The sequence below is a fragment of the Scyliorhinus canicula genome, chromosome 9, assembly GCF_902713615.1.
Source record: "Scyliorhinus canicula chromosome 9, sScyCan1.1, whole genome shotgun sequence".
NCBI classification, from domain to species: Eukaryota; Metazoa; Chordata; class Chondrichthyes; order Carcharhiniformes; family Scyliorhinidae; genus Scyliorhinus; species Scyliorhinus canicula.
The window spans coordinates 51,327,622-51,354,160 of record NC_052154.1 but is presented as its reverse complement, the minus strand read 5'-3'; positions in this window follow the sequence as shown (position 1 = coordinate 51,354,160).

Here is a 26,539-nt window from a genome sequence, read left to right as displayed (position 1 = left end):
AAGTCTTGACCTACATGCGGATTTCAACACAAAAGTGGATGCGGACCATCAGGCACATGAGGACTGTGGACACATGGCTTGGGAAAGATAAATGAGAACAGACAGAGGCTATCTGAGGCTTGCTGCTTCCACAAGTTTTGTGTAACCATTACCGCCTTCCAGAACCAACCATACCAGAAGGTGTCCTGGAGACATCCAAGATCAGGGCATTGGCACCAGCTGAACCTGATCATCACCAGATGTACTCTTCGAACTGCATTCTTAACACACACGGCTACCACAGCACTGACTGCGCTACAGGACCCTCCCTGATGTGCACCTCAAAGTCTTTCAATTCCATAATAAGTTTTAGAATTATTACGAGGGCTAAATTAACAAACACATGCTCTTCTACTTTGGCAAATACTTTGAAATGCTTCAAAATTCCAAATGCTCGGCAATATATGAACAGACAGTCCAGCTTAAGCAAAATATTTTATCGACAGAATTTTCTAGTGTTCCCCTGCATATCATATTTATTTGCTTATGTTAATCCGTGTTTAAATGTTATTATATTAAGGACCTCGGGGTAGGTGCAGAGAACCACTGCTGATACTGAAACTGACTGGAAATAAATTAGACTGACAATGGAAACAGTAATGGTTTTAAATAGAAAGATACCAACATGTGACCTAATCTTCTGGAGATTGTTTTTATCAATTTTATCAAGTACTGCAGTTACAAAGAACCCCAATTCTGAAGTTGCATATACTTCCAAAAGGACATATCAACAGAACTTGGATGATGGATGTAACCTGCAGCTTTATAAACATTCCTAGGAATTCATTATTCTTGATATAACGACTTTGTAGTATTTATCTTTTGGTGATTATTTTTGCTTCTGTTTTCAATTCTTGTGGCCTTGAATCCTTTATCCCGAAAGCTAATAAGTTTCAAATGCGTGCCATGTGGTTGCTCTTTGGGTACAAAGAGGCCAAACTAAAATCCTGAAAATACCAGAATGGAGATTAACTTCCAGAAAGAGCACAAAGAGTACACAGCAGGACATAGCTGAAAAGGAACAGATGGCACAGGGTGCTCCAGGAGCACTTTTTTTTACATACATCCAGTAGGAGTTTAACACAGATAATAGGCAGGGTACTTTCCTACACTTGAGAACACATTTTAAGTCAACATCTCAAAGCTATGAAATGGCACTCTGTTTATAAAGAGAAAGGGATTTCAAAAGTAGAACCAATACTTAACTTCCATAACAATGTGATTTCTCATTAGTATGCAAAGGGTTAAGGTACATTCAGATTGCTTAACCTCGCTGTATGGTAATGCTACTACTGAACCTTGTCACTCCATTTCTGTTTGGTTTAAACACCATGTGTTAGAACGCCATAAAACCCTGTCAAAATGGTGATTTAAGAGCATCAACAGATGGCAAATTATTTTTCACGAGAACTGGAATAAGTTTGAATGCTCGGGGTCTGTATATGAGCGCAAGAATTTAGAATTACCTTCACTACCCTTTCTATAGTGGAATGCCATGTGGTCTTTTATGTAATTTCCAGCTGAAATATCCGATATATTAAAGAAAGGAAAAAACTTGCATTTGACTTTACAGTGTTCGTAAAAAAACATGCAGAAAATTTCATCAGAAAGATGGAAAATACAAGCATGCTCTGAAACCTGATATTTCCAAAAGATGTGAATTCAGCAGGCTTCCCTAGTTTTAACTTCTTAGTTGTTTTGGATCAGGTTGTTTTCGTAGCATCTATTGGTCAATAAGTCATTTGTCCTTATTTCTAGCCTAGTGTTCAAATCTCTTCTGTTTCTCATTGGCAAAAGCACTTATTTTCTGTTACAAACCATCTTGTCCAAATTATAACAGTGTTTAACTCACTTAGTTGATACATTTTCTCAGTTGCACCATCTTAGGTTAAAATTATTATAGTATTTAGGGCGACATGTGGCGCAGTGGTTAGCGCTGGGACTGCGGCGCTGAGGATCCGGGTTCAAATCCTGGCCCTGGGTCACTGTCCGTGTGGAGTCTGCACATTCTCCCCGTGTCTGCGTGGGTTTCACCCCCACAACCCAAAAATGTGCATTGGCCACACTAAATTGTCGCTTAATTGGAAAAATAAATAATTGGATACTCTATATTTATTTTTAAAATGAATAAATTATTATCGTATTTCATTGCAAAGGACTCAGCCGTATGCTAATATTTATTATGCAGTCTGTTGCCTGAACTTTCAGATGAATAAAGACAAATTGAACCTCTATCTTCTCGTTGAAAACCAATGCAAAGTACGTAAATCACATTCATAATCACATTTTCATAACTAGAGGCCTGGGGTAGGTAGCTGGCTTTTAGCCACAGGGTACCAAGAAAGGCATTTATTTCATGAATGCACATTGCCAAGCAATCCCATTCAAAGCTATGAAATAGATCGATGTCAACCTTCACAAAACCTAAACTATTCTTGCTGATGGTAAAGCAAAAGGTAGTGTGAATTCCTGATAACAATCAAACTTTCAATGCTTTCCTAACCATGGATTGCCCCCCCCCCCCCCCCCCCCCCCCCATCCACCCCATAACCATTAGCTTGTATTCATAACAAATTACTTCCCTAATGTCCTAGGGTCAACTTGACTCTAAGGCTTTTGGGTTGGTTACACAATGTGGATTGGATTGATGGCAAGCAATGTGAATTGTTTACATAAAACAGAGAAAAAGAGCTGTAGATCTAAAAAAAAATAGCAGAAAATACCGGGAATGCACTGCACACTTATTAACATCTGTAAAGAGAGAAAGATAGGTTAATGTTTCAAGTGTTCTCTTCTTGGTTAACAAAAGCCTCTCAACAGACCTCAGAATTAAAATTTGCAATTGATCAATTGTTATTTGCCAAAGAGAGCTCCAAACATTTACCACCATTTGTGTGTGTAAGTGTTTTGCAATTTCACTTTCACAAAGGTCTGCCTCTAATCTTTAGACAATGTGCTCTCGACCTAGACTCCCCAACCAGCATAAGTAGCTTCTCTCTCTACCCTGTCTGTAAACATTAATATCTTGAAAACTTTGATCAAATTACCCTTTAATTTCTAACTTCCAGGTAATTCCAGGGTTGTTTAATCTCATTTATGGTTTAACCCTTGAAGTCCTGTTATCACTCTGGTAAATTCATGCTGCATTCAATCCAAGTGATGCCCAGAACTGCCCAAGTGGTCCAATCTGTGTTTTGTATAGCTGAACCCATTGGCACAACCAGGTCAGCAGAGTAACTCCTCTCGTTGCTCCACTCTTGAGTTGGTTAAAGTAGAGTTTGAGTTTCAAATGGAGGTGATAGTGTTGATATAATACATATGTTTAACTGTGCATATCTCAGCGCAAGAAATAAGCCCGCCAGGTTCCTTAAGTTAACAAGTTGAGTTAGTTTTATTGCTAAAACTCACTCAGATAAAGATGCAGAAATTATTAACTAAAGGTTTAAAATGTACAACAATGCCCAAATACCCATATTTGCAAAAACAATGGGCTGGATTTACCGGCTGCGTCCCACTGGAATCGGGATGGGATGCAGCTGGTAGATCCCGTGAGAGGCCTCATCCAGGATTATGCCCCATGAGATCTAACGAGAGTTCCCTGGTGCAGGAAAGTGACTGAAGGCAGCCTCGGAGGGGCATTTCCCGCAGAGGCCCGAAAAAAGAACAGAATACCGATGGATAGCGGGGTCGTTCCCAGTGCTTGTAGTGCTGGGAACGACTCCAGGAACCCTGCCTAGAACGGGAATCTGTTTTTTCTTCGTAAGGTCATGCCCGATATGTATAGAAACCACCCAAGCATGCAAAAAATAAATAAATTTAAGAGAATCAGGTCTTAAAAACATGGCCAAGTAACAAGGAAAGTAGAACAAAAATTCACAGATTGTTCAGAGGCTTGTTTACAGCTGAGGGGTTTCTTTCCACTGTAGTTGATTGTTTTGGGGGTCTCTCACTGGAGATAATGGTGTTGTTTCGGAATTCAACTTTAGAAACTCTTGGTTTGCAGTAATGAGGTCTTCTGGTGGGTTTTTCAAATTGTAAACAGTTCAGTTTTAATGAGGGAGGTTTCAGATAAAAGGGAGATGGGGTAATGGAGTACGGTGATTGTCCCTATGGCAATCTCTCTCTGACTAGACAATAAAAAGTATCTGTTCATGAAAGAGGGGTGTCACGTGACCTCTCGTTCTCTCTGGGATCTCCAAAGACTCCATAAAAGCAGCTTGTGTCCTTCAAAAATGTAGGCCAGCAATCTTTACTTAAGAAAAAAGTCCAATACATATGTATGTCCAGCCATGACATTATAAATTAATATTTTATATAATGCATCTCCATAATACCATATATAAAAAAACATTCTGTTCAAAGAAAATCAAAAGATCATCTCAGATTCAAATAGTTATTTGACTTATATTTAAACAAAGACAAATAAATATATCAGCTATAGCTTCCATATGTTTTCATTGCAGTTGAACATATGTTTAATTTTGAACTTTAAAGTTTACAAGGAGAAAACCAGAACACAGACTATCTATTTAAAAGGTGTAAGTTTCATTTTTAAGCAGCAATTTCTTCCAACAAACATTGGCTGAGAGTTTTCAGGGCACGAGAGAATATGCTGGGAGGCACGCAGGCATAACATCAGGTGTGATGGTGGCAGGTGGTGCTGTGCACCTGATGCCACTGCCATTTAACCAGTGATAGGGAAGGTGGTGAGTGGCCGACTTACCCTTATGCCAATTGAGGACCTTAAGTGATCAACTGCAAATAAGTAATCAGCAGGGTATGTCACAGCATACCAGGTCAACAGTATCACAGAGAGTTATTTAGTTATAACCAGGGACAATGGGTGGAGTTTCCCCATTCTTTGACCAAGTGTCACCTCGGGTATGAAAAGTGGAGTGTAGCCTGTCGGCAGCGTTGGTGGGTTTTTAGGGCCACCACAGTGGTCAGGGCCACAACCCAGTCAATATGAATATGTGATGTCAGCACCTGGATCCCAGCGGCTAGAACTTTATGCAAAGAGGGTATCTGCCTCCAGTGACACTGAACATTAAGGGCGCACCTAACTAGGGCGGAACCAAGATGAGGAGAAATTAGACTGTCTGTGCAATGTCACCCCGATATTACCCTGGTCACTGAGAGTTTGTGTGTTGCCTTCAGCCAGACAGGAGACAGACATTTGCAGTAGCTTTTTGAGGAAAAATGGACTCTCCCCACTGCAAGTCATCATTATCCTCCTGCAACTTTGTGGCTATGGGCAGCTGCTCCCCTTTCCATAACACAATCATATCGGTGAGGACGTGTGCTGCCAGCAGTCAGACGGGAAGGGACATCAGCTTGAGGGGGCATTGTCACTGACCCCAATCCTCATCATCCATAAAGTGGGAGGCTATGAGGGCATCCCAAGCTCTCCTGCCCCTTCAAGCCATCGCCACTGCCTGATGGCCTTCTTTTGCTTCCTCCAGGGCCTCCTCTTTGTCGCTCATCTCAACATCTACATTAGAGGAGATGTGCTGCTCATCCATCTCGTCCTCAGGCTGCCCTTCATCCCATTGAAGCAGAGAACCATGATGCATGAGACCCTCCGGCAATTGCAGAGTCTTGCCAGGCCATTCCAGGCACTGGAACCACATGTTCAGCATCCCGATGGTCCGTTCCACCACAATGCAAGTAGCAGCATGCACCTCATTACATTGGGTCTCTGCTGCACTCTGTCACCTCCACACATCCTCAGGGGATGCCCCTTGACTCCAAGGAGTCAACCCCATAGCCATTGTGCTCCCTCAAAGATGTCAGGTATCTGAGAGGGGCTACGGATGAAACTGTTGTGAACGTTCCACGGGAACCTGGCACACACCTGGAAGATGTGTTTTGTGTGGTCGCAGATGAGCTGAATATTGAGGGAGTGGGAGACCCTGGGGTTGATAAAAGGCACAACCTAATGCCATGGAATCCGGGAACTACATGAGTGCCGTCAGTGGTTCCCTGAACTTGGAGGAAACCTGCTATGTGGGGGAATCCCATGTTTCTCATGTCCTGGCTAGCCTGGTCCCAGTCGAAGTTGAAGCAGTTGTGTGCTCTGCAAACAGTGCATCCATCGCTTCCTTGACACATGTATGAGTGGAGGCTTGCGGGATGCCACAAACATCATCGGTGGAGCTCTAAAAGGAGCCAGCAGCATAAAAGTTGAGGGCAGCTGTGAATTTCAAAGCCACAGCCAGTGGATGCCCTCCAAATCCCTGCGGCACTAACCCCTGGAGCAGATGGCACAGACGAGCCACCTTCTACCTGGACAGGCAAGGTTTTCTCCGACACAGGTTCTCGCTCATCTCCAGGAAGGTCAGGCACCATCTGCTGGGTCACAGAGGGCCCTTCCGAGCGGCCGCTCTCTGGGAATCCGTCTGTAGCAGTGGAGCAGGCCCAGTGACCCCTTCCTCCTCAGGGTTCTGCTCGTGCCTCTGGAGAGCCAGACCTCTCCGATGACATCTTCTCTCCTCTCAACATATGGGAAGAATGATAGCCAGTTCCACAGGCTCCATTTCTCTCTCTCTCACTCAACTCACTGTAAGGGGAGAAAGAGAGTGGATGTTGAAACTTGTCCCCTTGTCTATCCACCCCTGATAGCCATGTCGCAGTGGTCACTGACTATTGTGCTAGCTATCATAGATCATGGAATTTACAGTGCAGAAGGAGGCCATTCGGCCCATCGAGTCTGCACCGGCTCCTGGAAAGAGCACCCTACCCAAGGCTAACACCTCCACCCCATCCCCATAACCCAGTAACCCCACCCAACACTAAGGGCAATTTTGGACACTAAGGGGCAATTTTATCAAGTCCAATCCACCTAACTTGCACATCTTTGGACTGTGGGAGGAAACCGGAGCACCCGGAGGAAACCCACGCACACACGGGGAGGACGTGCAGACTCCGCACAGACAGTGACCCAAGCCGGAATCGAACCTGGGACCCTGGAGCTGTGAAGCGATTGTGCTATCCACAATGCTACCGTGCTGCCCACAAGGCTACCGTGCTATCACATTGAGGACGTTTTGCAGACAGTCTCCCAGAATGGACAAGAACTTCACACCACCTTTCCCCACTCAGTGTGATCGAGTAGCCCTTGTCTCGTGGAAGGTGCAGGAATCTGCCCCTTTGTTTACTGTATGGAGCTGCGGGCTCTGCCAAGCCTTGGTGCCTCTGGCCTTTGTCGGGAGGGTGCATGTGCCCGCCATCGCTGTGGATGGTGAAGGGAAACAATGGCACTCATAGATTGGGAAGGTCAGCACACAAAGTGGATCTCACTCCAGCTGCCCCTCTATCCGATGGAGGAGTCCAGAGGCCCCATGCACCCAGCAGGCTTGAGGGGCCAAATAGCTTATTCCCACTCCTGCTTCCTATGTTCAAGAGCAATTTGTTGGATGTGCCTTGGATATTTTGAATATCTGATATTGTAACACATACATTCAAATATGAGTTAAATATAATTTAATGACACAAAAATGTAATAAATATTGAATCTATTGCGACAAACTCAGCTCCAAAACTGCAAAACATGAGTGTGAGTGAAAAGGATCACTTGATGAATGGGAAGTTGGGAGGACAATGGTTGAAATGGGAGGATGTCGAAGATAGGGAGTTGGAAAGCTGACAAACCTGGGGAACAATCAAGGAGGAGGAGACAAGAAGGAATTTGGTAGCATCTGTAGAGAAGGGGGCTTCCTTTTTTTTATTTATTTATGGGATGTGGGCATCGCTGGTTAGGCCAGCATTTATTGCCCATCCTAGTTGCCCTTCAGAAAGTGGAGGTGAGCTGCCTTCTTGAACCGCTGCAGTCCTTGAGGTGTAGGTTCTGTGCTATTAGGGAGGATGTTGCCACAGCAACAATGAAGGAACGGCAATATAACTCCAAGTCAGGATGGTGAGTGACTTGGAGGGGAGCCTCCAAGTGGTGGAGTTCACAGGAAGCGGCTGCTCTTGTCCTTCTAGATGGTAGTGGTCAAGGGTTTGGAAGGTGTTGTCTAAGGAACCTTGGTGAGTTACTCAGTGCATCTTGAAGATGGTACACATGGCTGCCACTGTTCATTGGTGGTGGACGGTTTGAATGTTTGTGGAAGGGGGAGCAATCAAGCGGGCTGCTTTGTCCTGGATGGTGTAGAGCTTCTTGAGTTTCGTTGCAGCTTCCCTCATTCAGGCAACTGAGAGTATTCCATTACACTCCTAAATTGTGCCTTGTAGATGGTCGACAGGCTTCGAGGGGGTCAGGAGGTGAGTTACTCGCTGTAGGATTCCTAGCCTTTGACCTGCCATAGTAGCCAGAGTATTAATGTGGCTAGTCCAGGTCAGTTTCTGATTAATGGTAACCCCAGGATGTTGACTGTGGAGGATTCAGTGATATTAAGGGGCATTGGTTAGATCCTCTCTTGTAGGAGATGATCATTGCCTGGCACTTGTGTGGCGCAAATGTAACTTGCCACTTGTCAACCCAAGCCTGGATATTATCCAGGTCTTGTTGCATTTGGGCATGGAAAAAGTTTTAATGTGGAGTGTAAAGGATCAAGCCTTGATCTGTAACATTCCAAAATGTAGGAGTGTTTTCTGTCTCCAGCTACATGATGGAAAAATTGTTAATCTTCCTTTGGTGTTGCTCATCAATCCAGTGACCATCAAATAAATGTTACAGGACATCACTGTAATTTAAAGTTAACATTCAATCACTTTATTTTGAAACAAAATGCTCATACTGAAGGTTCCGAATGAAATGGAACAGTTTTACAAGTTAGCAATTTTTAAAACAGAATGTGCTTATATGCTTCCATTCCATAGAGAAAACATCTGTCAGTGATTGTATTAATGTGCTGATTGAAGTTGACAGAGCTGCACTCACAGGGCTGACAGCACAATCCCAAAAATGCCAAAGAAATCTGAAGCCAAGTTTCCTATTAGTCTGTTGACAGCCTTCTACCCCATCCCTTACTGTATTACTGTGCTTGCTCTGACCCTTCCAAAGGTAATAAGAAAGCTAAAGCTAAACAACATGCACCAAATCCATCCATCTAGCAAATGCATTATTTCCGTGGTGAATGTCGAGATTGTAGTCCCTGTTATGAATGTCTTTCAATCATTTCTCAATGGTTGTGTCTCAAAACAACTTGCTTTTATATATTGCCATTAACACAGAGTGAAAGGATCCCTAGACGCTTCGCCGAACTGTAACAAACAAATTGGAGACGGAACTAAAAGAAAAACATATTAGCCAGATGAGATTCGAGGATGGTCTTAATGGAGATACAAGTAGACAGGCGGAGGTAGTTAAGGCGGTAATTCCAGTGTGTGAGGTTTACACGACCTGCGACACGTCTGCCAATAGTGAGGTGAAGAATTGAGGCAATGCCAGAATGAGTGGAATGGAGAGGTCACTGATGGTGCTTTCAGAGTAAGGCCATGGAGAAATTCAAACATGAGAATTTTAAATTTGAGTGACTGGGAGACCAGGAGTCAATTTAGGTCAGCAAGTACAAGGATGGTGAGTGAGCGGTGCTCACTGTCGGAGAGAATACCAACACTGTAGTTTTGGATGTGCTGAGGTTAAAGAGAGTGGAGAATGGAAGGCTCACCCGGAAGAGAAAAGGAGGAACTGTGACTGAATATGTCAAAGGACTGGATGAGAACTTCACTGGAAGATTAGTTGATTCATTTGTGGAGACAGGCAATGTTACCAAAGTGTAAGTAGGGAGTTTGCGTGTTAGAGAGGGTATAGCTTCTGAGGCTCCGCTCAGGACACCATGGGGGGATTTTCTGACCCTTCCCCCGTGGTGTATTTTTTGGCAGTGCAATTGCCACCAGCGGACTCTTCCTGTCCCGCTGATGTCTGCTGCATTTTGCATGGCTCACCCATCCCGCTGCTGGGGAACGCACCGCAGGTGGTTGCCGCCGGCAGCACTGGAAGATGCCGCCGGTGGGAGGGACTGGAAAATCCCACTCCTTGTTTCAAAACAGTTTGATTCAGCCTGAGATTCGCCCACTCATTGGTTACGTTTATGTTTTCCTCCTTTTTAATTAGTTAATTTCTGCACCAATCATAGTTCACAAAATCGTTCTTACCTCCATCCCCCATCACTCCTAAAATAAAATTCTCTTTTATCACGGTAGACCAAACTCCATTTTTCCAACAGCTATCTTTCCGTGGTTATTCCCATTTACCCCATTGTGATGAATGTTATGTTGAGGGGCATGATAAATAGACAAAAAAAATCAACAAGTCACAAAAATCACAAACTGACCTATCCTATTTTCCAGTCAGTTTAATATCCCCCCTATACTTTCCATGTAAAGCTGAAGGCAAACTATTAAGCCCCAAATTGCGGCATTGTCATTGCCTGTTTTACATATCTGTTAATATTTTCAGGCACAGGTGGTCCACATTCCTGCCAGAAACAGGAGGAGACTCATTATTCCATGCCTATCCTCATTCCATGATGCAGATGGCCCCCGGGTTAGGACCCCAATGCCATTTTAGTCTGCAATTTCAGGACCTGTCCATTCACCCAAGCAGAAAGCAGCTACAAGTATCCCTTTAACAACTGTAGAAACTGGAAATCTGATATAAGAACAGGAAAAGCTGCAAATATTCAACGGTGTGGCAGTATCTGTGGAGAGAAAGAAACTCTACTTCAGGCCAATGTCCTTCCATCAGAACTCCCTTAAAAAGATTGTTGAATGCCACACTAGGAAACCTAAAACAAAAGAGTTGATGGGTTTGCATTCTAGTTTTGGCACTTCCTGCTTTGATTTCCAATGCTATTAATATTTGGAATATCTTACAAGCTCTTACATGGTGAAGATCCAATACTCTTCTTCTTCTTTGTTGCTTCCTTGGTATTCATTGTTTTCAGGATAACTTAGCATGCAACAAACAGCAACAATCCTGGAAGCTCTCACAAGATTTTATTAAAGGGTATTACAGAGCAATCCAGGCTCCTGAAGTTAGTCCACAATGGTGTCATCAATGATAGCTCGAGTGAAACTGTGTGCTTCATTATGTCTGGGTGCTACCCTTGCCGTGGAATTACATAGAGCGATAATGAGCATTGGCTCGAGGGAATTGCGCAAGAGCCAACCTATAATTTGCTTCTGTGGGATTAGTCAAGGCTGGGGGAGGTTACCCTTCTAGAAACTACTGGCAGTGCTCCAAATGGATTTTAATTGGAAGCCTCTTTACTGTATGCTCTATATTTCTGTCTTGCAGTAAAATACTTCATGGGTTATTTGGTTGTACAGAATTTTAGGACATCCTACGGTTGTGAAAGGAGTTTAAAAATGCAAGTTTTTCACTGTTTCTTTCTTTCTTTCTTTCTTTTGTTCCTTCTTCCCATCTGCTGATTCCTCTGAAGAAGCAAGGCCACTGCTTCTCAGATAAGTGGAGGTGCGTATGCCTCCAGCTTGTGAAGAGGTAAGCGTTTTTCAGGTCTAGTCCAACGCTCTTGTTGGATCTTCCTCTGATAAATGCAGGCCCATGACCAATGGCAAACCAATGAAACAGTATGTCTAACAGAGTGGAAATTAAGGCAATGCCACAGCAATTACCACAGACGCACTGGAAAGACCTTGGCGGCAGCAGAAAACAAAATCATAAGCGAAAAGCCTCAAGACCAGACAGAGATTGAATGTCACCACTGGCCTCTTTATATAATCATAGAATATACAGTGCAGAAAGAGACCATTCGGCCCATCGAGTCTCCATCAGCCCCTGGAAAGAGCACCCTAGCCAAGCCCACACCACCACCCTAGCCCCATACCTCCACCCTATCCCTGTAACCCCATCTAACCCAACCTTTTTTGGACACTAAGCGCAATTTAGCATAGCCAATCCACCTAACCTGCACATCTTTGGACTGTGGGAGGAAACCCACGCAGCTACAGGGAGAACGTGCAGACCTCGCACACAGTGACCCAAGCCGGGAATCGAACCAGGGACCCTGGAGCTGTGAAGCAACTGCGCTAATCATTGTGCTACTGTGCCGCCCCAGTTTAAACTGATCAGTTTAATTGATTTCCAATTGTCACTCAGCACCCACAGGGTTTGAACATCCAATTTATATGGGCAAGTTAATTAAGTCGCATCAGCTGAGTGGATATAACTGAAAACCTGTCACATGATGTATTCATATCTCAATGCTAATTATTATGCTGAAGAACTGGTGGATGCTATCGGCTGTTCTGCACGGTGGCACAGTTCTTAGCACTGCTACCTCACAGCTCCAGGTTCCCGGGTTCAATTCCGGCCTTGGGTGACTGTCTGTCTGGAGTTTCCGCTTTCTCTCCATGTCAGCATGGATTTCCTCCGGGTGCTCCAGTTTCCTCCCACAGTGCAAAGATGTGCAGGTTAGGTGGATTGGCCATGCTAAATTGCCCCTTAGTGTCAAAAGGTTAGGTCGGGTTACTGGGTTACAGGGATAGGGTGGAAGTCTGGGCTTGTGCAGGGTGCTCTTTCCAAGGGCCGATGCAGACTCGATGGGCCAAATGGCCTCCTTCTGCGCTGTAAATTCTATGATTCTATGACTTCACAAATATGCTGAGAAAACCAGACTGGAGAAGGAAGAAATGGACTGTAATCTGGTATTATAAATTGCATCAAAGAGATGGCGCTATACAATTTATGTCTATAAATCAAATAGATCCAATTAGAAAATCAAAGCTGCTTTTATTACTGAAGGCTTTGCTATTAATAGTGACATTTATCTGAGAAGCTCACAAATCAGTATGTTCACTGGTAAAGAATTGACATTGTCAGGGTTTCTGGAGTCTTCTTCGCACTCTGTATATTCATCTTAACTTCTTCACTGTTATACGTGCTGTTTTAGTCTGTTTGGGTCCACCTTCTTATTCCTTTCAGTAGAATTAATTAACCAATTCTTGAACAAGTCCTAATTGTCCTAAAGCAGGAGTTTTCAGATGTTGGGGTTTCCTGGCCTGCTACTAGAACAGGCAGTGGAGAATAGTGCCAAGGAGCACTAATTGCCTGGAAATGAGACTTCCGCCCATCACTCAGAAGGAACTCCCGCATCAGAGAGCTGCGAGCCAATCTGATTGGTTGTCAGCTCTCCAGTCCCAGCAGCGCCAGACGTTGCAGTGGACAGGACTGGGACTACAAGCAGTCCCCGGAGTCTAGATCCAAGAGTCCAGGACCAGATAATTGTGGGAATATCAGGGGCGGGAGGGGAGGCGAGTGCCGGGGGAGGGCGGGCAGAGGTGGGCGATGGGGGTTGCTGGTGCAGAGGCTGGGGGAAATGGAAGGCAGTTGATGTTGAAATGGGCAAGGGTTTAGAGAACCCCAAAGTGTATCATGGAGTTCACCTGACCCACAACTTTTAATAGATTGTGGTATGGGGAGCACACGGCCCACTTTACAGGTGTGGTACAGCAGAAATGGAAAAGTATTTTTTAAAGCAAAACAATATTTATTCTCTGAACTCAAGTTAACCTTTTTGAAACAAACAGTGGACATCTTAGCAATCATTCATTCAAATACAACCCCCAAAAAATACAACACAAAGTAATCTGTAAGCTGTCCTTTTAACATCCAGAAGACCTTTTTTAAAAACCTTTAAACAGAAGCACGTTAGGTTTACATTCACTACTGAGAACATTTATAATTCTGAATTCACCAAATGATCAAGAGATAGTCTTTTCATGGCAGAGAGATCAACAGTACACCTGCTCTGTCAGGCTTCAGCTCCAACACTGAAAATGAAACTAAAACACACCCTGCAGCAAACAGCCTAAAATGAAAGTAAAAAGCTGACAGATAGCCCAGCTCCACCCACTCACTGACATCACTGCAGTAATAAACACCCATTTCTTAAAGGTACTCTCCCTACAGATATTTATGTACACACCCATTTATAAAAACCCATTTCTTAAAGGTACTCTCACATGACAATGTTAAAAAGAGGCCGTTTATGGAGGTGCCTCTCCAAATGCCTCCCCAACCCCCCCCCCCCCCCCCCCACCCCTCATCCCCTCCACCCATCTTACTGCCCAGGGCCTGAGCATGGTCATTTTCGGGGTTTCCTTCTTGCTCCTGGGCTTCTCCCGCCAGGATATGGCCCTAAAGTGGTCATGAATTGGCCACCCAAGGGCCTCAATTGGGGTAAGGGCCTAGGCCTCGCCCGTCACTCGTAAAATTTTGGAAAGGTCAGGACGGGTGGGAAAGTCATCTGAGGAATATGACCCCCCACCCCCACTGTGCCTGCAAACCTGTCAGCGGGGTAATGCAAAATTCTGCCTTATATTTTCAAAGGCAATGTTAAATTTATGGTGACAATGTTAATTCTCTTCCACTGCTAATTTGTATTGTCTTGTTTTTAGTGTTAAAACAAATTGTATTGTGTGATTTCTGTTGCTGCCACATTAATCATAGAAAAAATGAATCATAGAATTTACACTGCCGAAGGAGGCCATTCGGCCCATCGAGAAAGCACCTTCCCTTGTAAAGGGCACCCATTTAAGCCCACACCTTCACCCTATCCCCGTGATCCAGTAACCACACCTAACCTTATATTTTGGACACTAAGGGCAATTTAGCATGGCCAATCCTGCGAATCGTTGGACTGTGCGGGAAACCAGAGCACCCGGAGGAAACCCACGCAGACACGGGACGAACGTGCAGACTTAGCACAGACAGTGACCCAAGCCGGGAATTGAACCTGGGACATTGGAACTGTGAAGCAACAGCGCTAACCACTGTGCTACCATGCCACCCTTGGCCAGGTTGTTATGGTAAATGAGATTTGTTTCTGGATTGGCTTACCTGGCTAAAGAAAGGTGAAATAAAACAAAATAAACTCTTAATGTGTAGGCATGTAATAAAATATTTGGATGAAAAGTAATCAACCTGATATGTCAGCTCTTTTTCTCCCTCCACATATGCTGCTTGACCTGCTGACTATTTCCAGTATGTCCTGCTTTTATAAAAAAATACTTTATCATTCTAAATATTTACCTTTGTAACAAGAGAAAGTACAAATTTTGCAAAAATAGGAGTCACTTCTTCTCTGTAAAGCTGTGGAAAAACTTTATAACAATTATAGGAATAACAATTCAATTTTACCCCATTACTGTCATGTAAAAACATACACGATTGAACTTTGCAAAGTAGATGTTCTATAATTAATACCTGTAAAAGGATCATTGTATAAATGATGAATGAAGAAGAATTTTAATAACCTGTCAGATTAAATTAAATAACATATACTATCTATGTTTTTTGTAAAAGTTGAGTTCAGTCAGTTAGTTTGAATCTGGCATGGCTTATTTACATTGGTTAAGTATAGTTATTCAAAAACACAAATCATGTGTAAGTAAATTAGTACGACAAGTTGAATAGACACTGACATAAGGAATTCTAACAGATTGACACGGCTAGAAATCATGCTCACTTTCTACTTTTGAAACGAGATGTTTACTTTTGAAATGAAACAATTTACAATTGACTATTATTCATCTTGATTACACAATGTTTGTCTGTGTACGCCAATTAAATAAAAATCCGAGGGTAGAGTTTCTGCCAGATTGCGCTGGCACAAATCAGCCAAAATCAGTCAAATCTCTGCTGGAGATCACGGATTTTCAAGCGCAAATTCTTTCCAGTGCAGATCGCGCGCGATCTTTTGCGTAAGTTTGAAATGTACTGTGCTGAAAGTCAGCCCCCACCCACAAAACTGATCATGCACCCAGATTAAATCATCTTGGAATCAAAGAAACGTTATAGAATAGAAGGAGGCTATTTGACCTAGTGTGTCTGTGCTGGTTTACTGTCGGAACAATTTACCGATCATGCATTTATATATTTGAGCTAAAAGAGAGAATGAATGCATCACCAATTAAGAGTTCGGAAACTGGGCCCAACTATATTAAATGCAGAATATAGATAGCTCAATACCTTTGAGAAGGTTGGCTCACCGTTCAGGTACAACACCATTTCACCCACTTTGCGCATACACAGTGTAACTTTCAAATTTGCAGTGCCAACTTCTCTTTCAGTGTTTACAGTGTCACACAGGCAACAAAAAATGCAGAGTGAGGCAGTGCATGGTCATGTCGTGCCATGGGTTTCCAAGTCAAAAATTGGGACAGAGCTGAAAGATTTTTTGCATGTGTATGTTTATCTTAGACTTATCTGCATGGAAACAATGCCATGTTATACCATTATCTTGCTTCTTTTTAGAGCAAGTTCAAACAATCCTATCATGGACTCTAACCCACCCATCTAACGTAATCCTTCTGTGAAAGATCTGTGTTATGGAGTCCATGAACTCAAAAGGTAATTAAATAAAACACACATCTTTGTATCCGTTTAATATTTTGGATCGGAATCTGAAATGAGGGACAGAATGGCACAACATTTTACAGCAATAAAGATCTCAGTTTGAATTTGGTGCTGATTAATTGGATAAATGTCACTTTTGTTTGGTATACAAGTCCAATGAGAAAATGGACGAGGCAGCCCATTTCTTAATTGCTCCAAGTTGTACTACATGAACTGGCCATAATTAAACTCACATTGCCATTACCTTGAAAGGCTTATTTATATTCTTTGCTTGTGCCCAAATGAAACTCCTAACAAAACCTCTTTATAGTTCACTCGGGGTTTTGGGAATGTGAAATATTTCATTCTCTTCTCCTGCAGCATTGTACCAGGAGGTTTCTTTGGTATAATTTCCAACAGGAAGTGGAAAATGCTGGGACAATCTATCTTTCTAATTTCCTCCTGCGACTAATTGTATTTAAGCAAACATCAGCCAAATAATGAGTTCAAATTTCCTTTAGATTGGAGCTTTCTGCAAATTGGGTTTAAGTCGACACAAAGCTGACAAAACCCAGTGAAATAGCCTCCTCTGGTGTTTATAAGGGTGGTTATGATCTGTCTGCTTACAGCTCCCTCATCTGATACAATATCCGGGCCAATGCACTGAAAATACATTTGTGCTAGCTCATTGCACAGTGTGACTTGTATGACAAGAAGCATTCTCTCAATACAACAAACCTTACTGTGCTTCACTGTAATCTCCTTGGCCCAAGTAGTATTTTATCCTTTAAAATTGCCATCTTACTTTTCAAAATTGAGCCTACTTATTCACGGGATGCGAGCATCATCGGTTAGGCAGCAATTATTGTCCATCCCTAATTGCCCCTCAAAGTTAACCACATTGCTGTGGTTTGTCAGTCACACGTAGGCCGGACTGGGGAAGGAGGGCAGATTTCCCTCCCATAAAGGGCATTACTGAACCAGATAGGTGTTTATGACAATGGATTCATGGTCATCATTCAGCTTTTAATTCCAGATTTTTATTGAATTTAAATTTTGCCATCTGTGTGGTGGGATATGAACCCAGGTCTCCAGATCTTGCCCTGTATTACTAATCCAGGGATAATACCACTGCCTAACCAGTTATGCACCGTCTGATTAGACAAACTGGGTTCCATTATGTCTCCATTTCGGATCGACTAGTTGGGCCGTAGCGTGCGGATCCAGGGAGCTGAGCCCAGGTTTCCCCGACAAAATCGATCCTGGAGCTGTAAAAGTCGACCGGACATTTGAGACCTTCTACTGGGGACCATACACCTCTGAGGCCCCCAACGGGGACGCGGGGATGAAACAGTCCTAGACGGACTGGAACTACCAGTTGAGGGGAAAGATAGATGGGGGGAGCTGGAAGCACCAATAGATCTGGGAGAAATCATAGAGAGCATCAGCTCCATGCCGGCAGGGAAGGCACCGGGACCCAACGGGTGTCTGAAGTTGTCCTTTCGGTAGGCCTCGCCGATTACGTCGAAAAAGCACACCCGCTGCAGATGTAGGATCACGGTGCTGCTTGCCGGAGTACTGTGGCAGCAGCAGACCATCCTCTTTCTGGATTTCTTAGTCTGACAGTGTCATCCTTCTTCAGTGGTTGAGCTGAATCGCATGCTGATCATAATAGTGCCTTTGTTTGGTGCATTCCTCCTTGATTTTGTTGAGTGCATACGAATGATCCGGATTCTTGAGTTGAATTGTCGGTAACGTTGTTCTAACCTCTCAGTTAAAGAGGCTCTGAGCTGGTGATAACCCTGAGCTTAATGGTGTTGCTCAGTAAGATAGCAAAGCCAAGTGAATGTCAGATTGCGAGTCATTCGCCTTGCTTATGAGTTGCTTGATGATGTGCACACCTTTCTCAACTTTCCCATTAGACTGTGGAAAGTGTGGACTTGATGTCACATGACGAAAGTTATACTGGTTGGAAAACTCTGTCCATTCCCAGCTCGCGAAGCAAGGACCATTATCGGACATTACTGTGTGTGGAATAACATGTCTCGAAAAGGTTTCCTTACAAGCCTTTATTACAGATAAAGACGCAAGATACGGAAGTTTCAGAACCTCGGGAAAATTTGAGTAGTAGTCTATGATGAGAACATAGTCACGACCTATAGCATGAAACTAATCGATGCCTACTTTTGTCCACGGTGACGTTGTTAACTCACATTGCTGTCGTGTCTCTTTACACTGTGCCGGTTGATGTTTCTGATAAGTGTTGCATGTCATGATCATGTCAGCTATTTCTTTGTTTATACCAGGCCAGTAAACTGCCTGTCATGCTCTCCTCTTGCATTTCTCGATTCCGAGATGTCCCTCATGAATCTTGCTTTGCATCTCTGATCTCAGACTCAGTGGAATGACAATCTGGTCATTGCACAACAATAATCCATCAACTACTGTTAACTCTGTCTGTTCTGATATTGTGGACATCGTCCCTTTGGCCAACCATGCTGCCATGATGCATCACTCTTTGCAGAGTTGCATCTTTTTGTGTTTCTGTACAAATTTGTTGTAGCTTCTTATCAGATGCCGGAAGATTCTCCGTGCATAACTGCGTTTGAGCCTCGATGTCTCCAATATACTCTGGTGGTGAACTTTCAGTGTTACTTGATCTTGACAGCGTATCAGCTAGGATGAGTTCCTTTCCTGGAGTGTATACAAGGTGAAGTCATACCTCCTTAACTTCAATGTTATGCGTTGTAGACGAGGAGTCATGTAATTTAAGTTTTTATCTATAATGTGAACTAACGGTCTGTGATCCGTTTCCACTATAAATGTAGGAAGCCCATACACATAGCCGTGGAATTTCATTATTCCTGTGAGCAGTCCAAGACACTCTTTTTCAATCTGTGCATACCTTACTGTGTGGCAGTCATCGCTCTGGATGCATATGCAACTGGAACCCAGGCTAATGTTTTTTTTTCCTTTTTCTTTTTTGAAGATTTAGAGTGCCCAATTATTATTTTTTCCAATTAAGGGGCAATTTAACGTGGCCAATCCACCTACCCTGCACATCTTTCGGTTGTGGGAGTGAAACCCACGCAGACACGAGGAGAATGTGCAAACTCCACATGGACAGTGACCCAGGGCCGGGATTCGAACCCGGGTCCTCAGCACCGTAGGCAGCGATGCTCACAACTGTGCCATGGTGCTGCCCCCGAACCCAGTCTAATTGATCATTTTGTTGAAGAAGTACTCCGGCTATCCCATCTTGACTGGCGTCGGTGGAGATTTTGGTAGTTCGAGTTGAGTCAAAGAATGTAAGAATTGGAGCTGTCATCAGTTGATGCTTGAGATCCACCCATCTTGGTGGCGTTGTGTCCATTCAAATTCAGTGGTTTTCCTTATCAAGTTGCGCCAAGATTGGATATAAACTTTCCCAAGAAGTTTATGAAGCCCAGAAACCTTAACACAGCTTTTTTGTCTTGTGGCTGTTTCATGTTCTGGATCACAGAAATTTTGTTATCATCTGGTCTGACACCTTGAGCTGATATTGTATCCCCCAAGAAGTTTAAAGATGTTTGTGCAAATGTGCACTTTGAGTGATTTAGTTTCAATCCATACTGATGGATTCTTTGAAACACTTTTTTCAAACGAGCAATATGGTCTTCTTCAGTTGTTGACCGTATTATTATCGACATAGACTCTGACACCATTGATACCCTTCGTCATCTGCTCCATTATTCTGTGAAAGATTTCAGAACCATAGATGATTCCAAAAGGCAGGGGCTGGTTTAGCACACTGGACTAAATTGCTGGCTTTTAAAGCAGACCAAGGCAGGCCAGCAGCACGGTTCAATTCCCGTACCAGCCTCCCCGAACAGGCGGCGGAATGTGGCGACTGGGAGCTTTTCACAGTAACTTCATTGAAGCCTACTCGTGACAATAAGCAATTTTCTATTTCTATTTCTATTTCTAAAACAGAAGTGTCCAAATAGAGTATTGAATGTGGAGAGCAATTAACTTGAATCATCTAGCTGCATCTGCCAGAACCCTTGCGAATCGTCGAGTTTGGTAAAAATGTGAGCGTTCGCCATTTCACACGTTATCTCTAGAGGCTTTTCACCGTAACTTCATTGAAGCCTACTCGTGACAATAAGCGATTTTCATTTCATTTTCATTTATTCTTGTTCAGATCCTTTGGATCGATACGGATTCTGAGATCCCCTGATGGTTTCTTAACACACACTAGAGAACTAACCCAGTCAGTCGGTTGCGTGACTCTGGAGATGATTCCTCATGACAGAAGCCTTCCCAGCTCTACTTTCAGCCTCTCGCGCAAAGCAGCTGGAACTCTCCTCGGCGGATGAATCACAGCTTCCGCATTTTGTTTCAGCAAAATCTTATATTGGTGAGGAAAGGTACCCAGACCTCAAAAAACGTCAGGATATTCTTGAAGTATCTGCTGGATCTCACCTTCCAGACGTGAAGTATCCTTTGCTGCAGAAAAACTCACTGAACCCGCTGCAAGTCCTTACAGGCCTGTGCATCTAACAGTGACGATTTCTAGTTGTCCACGTTCTCAAACCGTAGTGTCTTCTTGACCTCATTGGCTACCTTTAAATGGTCCGATCCTTTTGAAGCAATCTGCTTGCCATTGTAGTCTTTCAGCCTACATGCAGCAGGTATCATCTCGTGTTCCACTGGAATCGATGCGAGATCTTTCCTTGTCATTACATATAATACAGAACAAATAGTGCAGAAGGAGACCATTTGGCCCATCGAGTCTGCACCGACCCACTTAAGCCCTCACTTCTACCCTAACCCCGTAGCCCAATAACCAAAAGACTCCTCCTAACCTTTTTGGTCACTGAGGCCAATTTAGCATAGCCAATCCACCTAACCTGCATTCTTTGGACTATGGGAGGAAACTGAAGGACCCACAGGAAACTCACGCAGACACGGGGAGAAGGTGAAAACTCCGCACAGACAGTGACCCAGCAGGGAATTGAACCTGGGACCCTGGCGCTGTGACGCCATAATGCTATTCACTTGTGCTCCCATGCTGCCCAACGTTTGCTGAAGCGCCAGTGTCAAGCTTGAACAGGATTGGATGGTTGTTGACTTGCACTGTTGAGGTCCATTCACTGTTGGAGTCAATAATGTTGATCTCTGGATGAGCATTTCTTGTTGATTGACCTTCCTCTGACTTGTCAATGATTCCTACAATGAAAGGAAAAATGATCTTCTTCGGCTGAAAAATTTTGTTCAGATTTGTTATTCTCCGTTGTATCAATGCTGCGAACAATGAAATTCTTCTTCTTTGGATTTCAGAGATTGATATATCGCTGTAGATTTGCATTGGGATGTAAAGTGATTGAGTTTGGAACATTTCAGACATCTTTTGCCCTGAGCAGAACATTTCCCCTTTAAGTGGGCGTTACCACATCAGTAGCATGTCATGATGCAATCTCTCTGATGCATGACAAACGTTCGCGCATGCGCAGATTTCTTTTCTTGAGTCTTGCATTTTCGAGCGAAGTGCGCATGTCCCGGGCTGGAGTGTGCACGCGCAAACTAGCTGCCGTCTGAATCCTGCTTCTTTGCTGCCTGCGACAGCCCTTTTCATGACGATTAAACTCTAAATATTGATTGTTGCTTTGTTCGTGAGGTATACATTTCTCAATCGCGGTTTTCAGTGTTAAATCGTTTTGCCGTAATAATGCTTCCCTCAAACTTTCGTGACAAAGTTCATATACAATCTGATCCCTTGTCAGCGAATCATGCAAATCAGCGAAGTTACATGTCTGTGCCAGCAACTTTAAGTCGGTGACAAATCTTGTGATCGCCTCGCCATGCTTCAGCAACCTTTTGTCAAATCTAAATCTTTCCAAGATTTAATTAGTCTGCATCTTGCAGTGGTCGTCAAATTTTGCGATTATCTCTGCTTTTGTCCGCCCCTTCAGAGAAAATAAATGAGTTATAAATTGCAGTAGCCTGCTGCCCTGCCATGGACAGTAGCAGCGCTATTCCTCTAGCTTCGGAAGCTGTGTTTAAATCATGCACATCAAGATAAATTTGGAACTGCTGCTTATAAAGTTTCCAATTTGAGTTCAGATTATCGGTAGTTTTTAGTTGACGTGGAGCTTGAACATGGTCCATCGAGTCGATGTTTCTTCAAGGAACCGAATTCTGCGAAGCCTTCCAAAGTCAGATAGTCGGTATGAATTTTGTTGTTTTCTTCCTAATTCTCGTCTAACCTTTCTAGTAATCTTTCTTGAAGTTATTTGTTATATTACTTGCTGTAATATATGTTACTCATTTGCTTCTTACCAAGATGCTCTTAAACTTGATGTTGATTAACACTCGTCCAATGAACAAATAAACTGTGAGTTGTTTTATCTTCAATACTTTTACTGGCTACTAAATAAACAAGGTTCAATAAGGCTAAACTATGATTATCTATGATTATCTACACTTGCACTCTGAGCTAACTCCCTCAGTTTCTAATCACTAGTCACAATGCACACGAAGATGCGGGAACAAGTGATTGAGTCTGTCTTTCTATCCCTCGTTAGTGCTGCCATCTAGTGATCACTTAGATGTAATGACAACACATTAACCCTTTGTATAGACACAGATATGCAGATCACTACAGGCTGCGTACAGGTGGTCGCAGAGGACCAAATGGGCTTTGTTAATGGTAGGCAGCTCACAACGAACATCAGCAGCTGCTGAATGTAATAATGACCCAAGGCGAGCATCCGAACTAACACCACCAGCTCTGAATACTTCCAGCTTTAGAGAGGAACAAGACAGGGCTACCCGTGTACCCACTCTTGTTCACGCTAGCGATCGAACCCCTAAAGATAGCCTTGCGGGATGCGAAAAGCTGGAAGGGCATCCGGAGAGGAGACAGAGAGCACAGCGTCTCACTCTATGCAGATGACCTGCTCCTGTATGTCTTGAAGCCGCAGGAGGGACTGAAGGCAATACTGCAGATCCTGAAAGAGTTTGGAGCCTTTTTGGGCTACAAACTTAACCTGGGCAAAAGTGAGGCATTCCCAGTGAACCCAAATGGGGGAGGGACAGAGCTGGAGAGGCTCCCGTTTAAAACGGCCCAGAAATGATTCCGTTACCTGGGGATCCAGATAGCCAGAGACTGGACACAGATCCACAAGTGGAACCTGACCAGCCTGGTGGAGGAAGTAAAAAGGGACGTACAGAGGTGGGACTCGCTCCCTGGCGGGGAGAGTGCAGACGATCAAGATGAAAGTGCTGCAGAGACCTCCTGTAAAGGAACAACCCTCCGGGCCCTGGCTACAGCAGCACTCCCATCCTCCTCAACAAGATACAGAACGAGCCCAGTGGTAGCGGCTACTCTGAGAACTGGGGCCCAATTGAGACAATACTTCGGGCTGCCTAAGATGCCCCCATGGCCCCCATCTACGGCAATCAGAAATTACCCCCAGCCATGCTAGACACCACCTTCAAATGATTGAGATGGGACGAGGGCACACTGACAGTCGGGAACTTCTACGTAGGACGCAGACTGGCGACACTGGACGAGCTGATGAGACACCGCAAAGAGACAGTAAGGTTCCCCGGGGCCCCAGAAACCACACTATTAGAGGACCTGATAGGCACAAGCAGCAAGGTGGGGGACTCTGTGGGAAAATGTACCGACAGTTACTGGATAGAGCCCGGACTCCACTGACGAGACCAGAGAAAAATGGGAGGACGAGCTGGGGATAGAGGTGGGGTGGGGACTCTGGAGCGAAGCACTGAGCAGGGCTAACTCCACCTCCTCCTGCACAAGACGCAGCCTAACGCAGCTCAAAGTGGGGCACAGAGCGCACCTGACCAGAACCCAAATGAGCAGGTTCTTCACGGAGGTGGAGGACAACTGTGAGCGGTGCCAGAGGGGCCCGGCCAACCACACCCACATGTTCTGGGCATGCCCCAAACTAGCTGGGTTCTGGACAGCCTTCTCTAAGGCAATGTCAAGGTTGTGGGGGTGAGGGTGAAGCCATGCCCAATTGTGGCGATCTTCAGGGTATTGGAGCAGCCAGGACTACACATGGGGAAGGGGATCGACGCCCTAGCTTTCGCTTCCCTAATTGCACGCCGGAGAATCCTGCTCGGCTGGCGATCAGCAGCACCACCCACAGCTGCAGACTGGCTCGCTGACCTTTCGGAATTTCTCCACCTGGAGCAGATCAAGTATGCCATCCGAGCGTCGGAGGAAGGCTTCCCAGGTACATGGGGGCAGTTTGTTAGCCTATTCCAAAACCTGTTCAAGGCCAGCAACGAGGAGTAAGTTAAGAATACAGGAAAGAGAAGAAGGAAAAGAGGGAAGACAGGGGGGGAAAAAACAAGATAGCTGAGGAACCAAAGGACTGCGCAACCCAGGGGGAGGGAGGGAGGTGGGGGGAGGGGAGAAGAGAAGACGGAAGGAAGGTGGGAAAGCCACAAAAAAGGAGAAGGGGGGGAACCCCTACCCCTCCATGAACACAAAAGCAAAGCACAGCCGAAGCCAACGGTGTGTGTCGGGGGGTGGGGGGAGACAGAAGAGACCATAGACCGAACCAGAGGGCGGCGAAATGTATGTAGGGTCAGTTAAAGGATGGACAGGATAAACCTGCCTGTACAACAAAGTAAATTAATGCCGTTCAGAACAATGTGATGTATATATACCATTATCTTTAAATATGAAAAATGGCAATAAAAAGATTTCAAAAATAAATAAATATACCAACCTAGAATCATAGAATTTACAGTGCAGAAGGAGGCCATTCGGCACATCGAGTCTGCACCGGCCCTTGGAAAGAGCAGCCTACACAAGTCCACGCCTCCACCCTATCCCCGTAAACCCAGTAACCCCACCTAACCTTTTGGACACTAAGGGGCAATTTAGCATGGCTAAACCACCTAACCTGCACATCTTTGGACCGTGGGGGGAAACTGGAGCATCTGAAGGAAACCTACGGAGACACTGGGAGAAAGTGCAAACTCCACACAGTTACCCGAGGCCGGAATTGGACCCTGATCCCTGAAACTGTGAGTCAGCAGTGCTAACCACTGTGCCACCGTGCCGCCCCATTTAGTGTACCTGAAGAGGGCTAATTTGCAGTGACATGGGGAAAAACTGAGGTGTGGTCAGCTTTTTCAAGGAGTCAGCACAGGTGTGGAAGGCCAAATGGCCTCTTGTGGGTATTAACATTCTGTGATTCTATGCACTGAATCAGTCGGGGTAGCAAAGCTGATATAATTTCCTTCAAAAATTCCTGAAAGAGGAAGGAGAAAAGTTAATTGTGTTTCTTCTGCTTCTTATCCAGTAACCCTTGTGAGTATATGTACATGAAGATATGGTGAGAAAAGGCTTGTGTTGACTAACGTGCATGGGCCCCAATATGTACATAATCTCCCATTTGTTGCTATCTAAACTCATATGAAAAGAACTTGGACTAGGCGCTGAAACTTATCCAAACATGAGTTAAAACCTGGAAGATGGGAGAGGAAATCTGGGTAATTAGATATGGAAATAATTAGATATAGAAATGAATAAAGGCGAGGCCACAGAAAAAGATTTACACAAGCAGCAAAAGTGAGTCTTCGAATAAAGCAGATATAATAATGCTGACTGTATGAATTTAATTTACAACAATTAAATAAGTTGCATGGAGGTTTTTCTAGTTCAGTTGATCTTGCTTTGCAGTGCCCCTTTAATTTATAATGGTACCTCGCAACCAAAGTGTGATAAATATGTAATCCCTGTAACCGCGAGAACATCAACAGTGCTTTTCCGGAGCTCGGTGTAGCTTTGCCTTGCCTTCACTACATACAGGTGAGAAGGTTTGCATAGCTGTAGAGGCACTGCTGTTAACCCGCTGGCAAAAGACATATGAGCGTGGTCTGATAGAGGCAGCCCTTTTAGTGTTTGCTCCTTTTGCAAGAAGGTATCCCAGCCTCTGCTGGCTAGATCACTACACCACACAGTGGAAATGAGGAAAGTACCAAGGCAGGGAGTTCAGTCTTATATGGCCTCCTTTAGTTCAACAAGACTGAGGTCTCCTCATTCCTCCAATTCTGGTCTCATGCACACCCCCCAATTCCAATCACTCCACCTTTGGTGGCCATCCCTTCAGCTCCAGGCACTCAGCACTGGAATTCTCCCCCTAAACCTCTCTGTCTTTTTACCCCACTTTC